The 4,408-nt window shown below is 38.7% G+C and overlaps 1 long non-coding RNA gene across 1 annotated transcript; it reads right to left on the reverse strand.

Annotated features, from left to right (window-relative positions):
• Window positions 1-443: 443 nt before the first annotated feature.
• Window positions 444-4,408, reverse strand: LOC135262859 (uncharacterized). Its single transcript, XR_010332333.1, has 2 exons — window positions 4,304-4,408; window positions 444-2,810 (listed from the first exon to the last, which is right to left on the reverse strand). It is a non-coding gene; the product is annotated as an uncharacterized LOC135262859 (long non-coding RNA).

Below are 4,408 nucleotides of genomic sequence, written 5' to 3' on the forward strand. Positions count from 1 at the left end.
ACTTAGGTGTCAAAATTATTTTTCTTCTCAGCACTTCTCCCTTCTGCAAATGCAAGATCTGTTTTTCTCCACAGAGTCTGCAAAATGAAAGTTGTTTCAACTGCTCTACTATGTATGGGTCATTTTCATGCATTATTGTGGGGACTTTTAATGTATCATGACTACTGAAGCACTTTTCACCTTGGCTGTATTGGAATGATTGTTGTGCTGCTTGCTTCTGAGCAACTTCCTTCTGATTTAACATAGGACTTATCTGAGTGGCCGTCTGGACAGAGGGATCCTGTGCTGTCCTAACTTGATGACTGAAACCAGATGGGAATATCTGCTGAACTGGGACAGGGGCCTCTTGTTGGGGGTCTGATGCAATCATATTGGATGGGCGCTGAAATTCATCGCTAGTTTGAGAGTTTGAAGGGGGAGGTGATTTTAAGTGACTAGTGTCACTTCTTGAAAAGCAATGAAAAGCCCAATTGGGATCCTCATCTTTCAAATATGATTCAGCTTTAAAGTCCACAGATTTGGTGCACTCTGGCACATTTTTAGGAAAGCTTTTTTTGTCATTGCATATATTATCTGTGTTGGCAATCTTCGACTGAGTCTGCAAACTATGGGAAGCCCAAATGGGATCCACAGAAACCCTGCAGTCAGACCTCCCATCGGTATAGATTTCCTGCTTTATAGAATTTACAGTCCAAACAGGATCCTCTTTTTTCACCCCAAGACACTCGGCATTCACTTCCCTTTCGTGTTTTACATGAAACGTATTTTGTAAATCATTTCTTAGTCCTGGGGAGATTTCTAGATTTCTTGAATCTGGCTTTACAGCCTTCTCCTGTTTCCTCACAAAATGATGATCAATCTCCATCTGAGAAGACTCCAGTCTGATTTGGGTTTTCACAAACCTCTTTCCTGATTTATGAATATTCTCCCTTTCAGCTTTGTTCACTTCCTGCCGTTCATTTTTAATATGCCCCAAAGCCTCAGACAACATGACTTCGCCCTCTTCCATGTCCCGAGGTTCACATTTTATTTTTTTATTTTCAATTTTTATCTGAGAAACACAAATGGGCTTCTTTAGGTAAGCAGTTTTCGCAACTTTGTCGCTTGCATGCTGGTGAACTTCACTTTCAAAACTTGCATTAAACTGGTTTTGTGAAAACTCCACACCCTTTGACCAAATTACATCTTGCTCACAGTTATTTTGAGGTTCACATTTTAATTCTTGACTTTCCATCTTTACCTGAGAAATACTGCAATTTACAAAAGGCAGGGATTCCAACAACTCTTTTGAATCTGCAGAACTGAGTTTATCGATATGTTGGTGAACGTCTTTAAAACTCTCCCTCCATGTGTGAAACTGGTCTTGTGATAAACCCATACCCTCTGAACAAAACCCATCTCCCTTTTTTATATCCTGAGGTTCAAATTTTAATTTTTGACCTTCCATCTTTACCTGGGGACTATGATGGTTTTCAGCAGACATGGCTTTGAACAATTCCTTTGAATCCAAACAATCCGGTTTAATATCCTCATTACTAGTATGTTGGCAATCACCTTTTTTCAGACTCTCCCTCCATAAATCAAACTGTGGTAAACCCATACCCTCTGAGCAAAACCCATCTTCCTTTTTTATATCCTGAGGTTCAAATTTTAATTTTTGACCTTCCATCGTTACCTGGGGACCATGGTCGTTTTCAGCAGGCATGGCTTTGAACAATTCTTTTGAATCCAAACAACCCGGTTTAATATCCTCATTACAGTATGTTGCAATCACCTTTTTTCAGACTCTCCCTCCATAAATCAAACTGTGGTAAACCCATACCCTCTGACCAAAACCCATCTTCCTTTTTTATATCCTGAGGTTCAAATTTTAATTTCTGACCTTCCATCTTTACCTGGGGACTATGGTGGTTTTCAGCAGGCATGGCTTTGAACAATTCTTTTGAATCCAAACAATCCGGTTTAATATCCTCATTACTAGTATGTTGGCAATCACTTTCTTTCAGACTCTCCCTCCATACATCAAACTGTGGTAAACTCTCACCCTCTGACCAAAATGCATCTTCCCCTTTGATATCCTGAGGTTTACGTTTTAATTCTCTACTTTCCATCTCTATATGGGAAGCACAAAAAACACGGTGGTTTTCAAGAGGTGTGGAATGTGGCAAATCTTTCAAATCCAGATTCTCGTGTTTATAATATTTGTCATTTCCTTGATGACAAGCATTTCCAATCAAACTCCCTTTCCTATTAACAAATGGATCACCTGACAAACCAGAGCCCTCCAACTTCTCATTTTCCTTTTCAGTAGAATCACATTTCCACTGAGGATTCCTCACACAGTATCCAGCTTGAGTTGACAATCCAGCTTTGGAGGTATGAGTCAATATTTTTGTCTCCTGCTTGACTGGAGGTGGTTCCTGACCGACAAGATTTTTTTGTACCTCATGACTGAACTCCTGACCAGCATCTCCTGTTTTGTCATTACTGACATGATCGAGACCCGTCATCCAGTAATCAAAGGCCTGCTCAACTTCAGTGTATCCACTGCAGGCATCATTCAATATGCCAGGGGACATATTGCCACCAACAAGCAATCCAAAGCTTTTCGAATTTCCCAGTATCCCTTGCATAACTACATGCTTTCCTGTCTGGTTCAGTATGAATGTATCTTGAGATTGATCTGGTGTGTTCCGGTTTTGAGGTTGGTGTACTGTGGTCACGTGTTGAGACGTTCCATTCTCTCCACTTCCTCTGGTGATGCTACTGTTTGCTTGCATCTTCTGTCACATCTATGGGAGTACACCTTCCTGAATGAAAAGCACAGAAATGTTTAAGGATTTTTAAATGCAACACCACACTAAAGGGAGCTCTGATAAAGGGACAGTTCACCCAAGATTCAAAACTTTCCATAATTTTACATCCATTTTCTCCCACTTTTAAATAATCAATTTGAAATAACCAGACTCATACTCATTACTGCAAACTCCTCTGTCAATTTGGGAAGAGAGCCAACAATGGTGTTGAGCCACTTGTAAGCCATCGCTCAATGTAAATTTTCCTGAAATATTCCACATACCTTTGTTTGACACATTCAAAATAACGGTCGTAAATACTTTCAGAAAACTGTGGTTAAACTTGTCATTTAGGCCCTACTGGTGTTAAAATCCAATGATTTAGCATTAATCTAATTAAAATACTGTGATACAGTGCCTTCGGTAAGTATTCTGATCCCTTCACTTTGTCCACATTTTGTTACGTTACAGCCTTATTCTAAAATTGATTAAATTAATTTTTATTTTCATAAATCTACACAATACCCCAAATGACATAATTTTTTTTTTTTTACTAAGGAGTATATTAAATAGGAAAAATATAGGAAAAAAACTTGAAAAAGGGAAGACACCAGTTACATGTAATTTACGCTAAACTTCTGACAGATAATAAATAGTTTTACAATGCCCATTCATTTAAGATAGTGTCATATTGTTCGAGCGGAATATTGTTTAGGTGTCGTTCAATTATAACATTAACTTAATAGTGGTTTTATCGACGGGACTTTTAATACATTACAGGCATTTAGCAGACGCACCTATCCAAAAAACTTTTTACGTAGCATTTACACTGCATCCATTTATGCAGTTGAATAGGTCTATATACTAAAGCAATTCAGTTTAAGCACCTTGGCTCAAAGGCAGGTCTACAACGTTCAGTGTCAAACCCGGGAATAAAACCTTTAGGTTACAAGCCCAGTTCCTTACACATTATAGGCCTACACTGCCCCCTCGAATGCTGTTATCTTGGGAAAACAACATTTGTTATTTAAATATTAACTAAATAATAACTCGCGACCTCGAGAAAAAATAAGAAAATTAACTCGTTATCACAGGAAAACAGAGTGAATAAAATGTACGAATACCTGGCCTTTTAGGGCTTCAGTAGCCTACTACTTAATTCATACTTCAGTGGATCATTCCGTCCGAATGAGAGGAGCCACAATCAAGCGTGCACGTGAAATAAAGCTAAGTTTTCATAATAAATTATGCTAAATAAAACAGTTTGGTTGTAATACTTGATAAGGATACTAACACAATATGACGCAACACAATATAACATCGATTCTAAGCATGTACGGTTACAAAATGACAAATCGGCGGCAAAGTAGGCTACATCGGTTAAAATCGAACTCTATTGTTACATAAGAGTAGATTTGTTACTACGTTCAGGTAGAGGCACGCTTGGGTAGGCTATATAACTCACATTTGAAGCGGGTGAAGTTAGAATTATGGCGTTGCTTACTTACGAGTCGAGTAGGCTATAGAGGGATCCTATTAGGCAGATATACTCGGTTCGCCAAGGTTAAGGCAAACAACAGAGTAAGATAGCATGCCCGTCATGTCCACCTGAA

The sequence above is a fragment of the Anguilla rostrata genome, chromosome 9, assembly GCF_018555375.3.
Source record: "Anguilla rostrata isolate EN2019 chromosome 9, ASM1855537v3, whole genome shotgun sequence".
In the NCBI taxonomy this organism is placed as follows: Eukaryota; Metazoa; Chordata; class Actinopteri; order Anguilliformes; family Anguillidae; genus Anguilla; species Anguilla rostrata.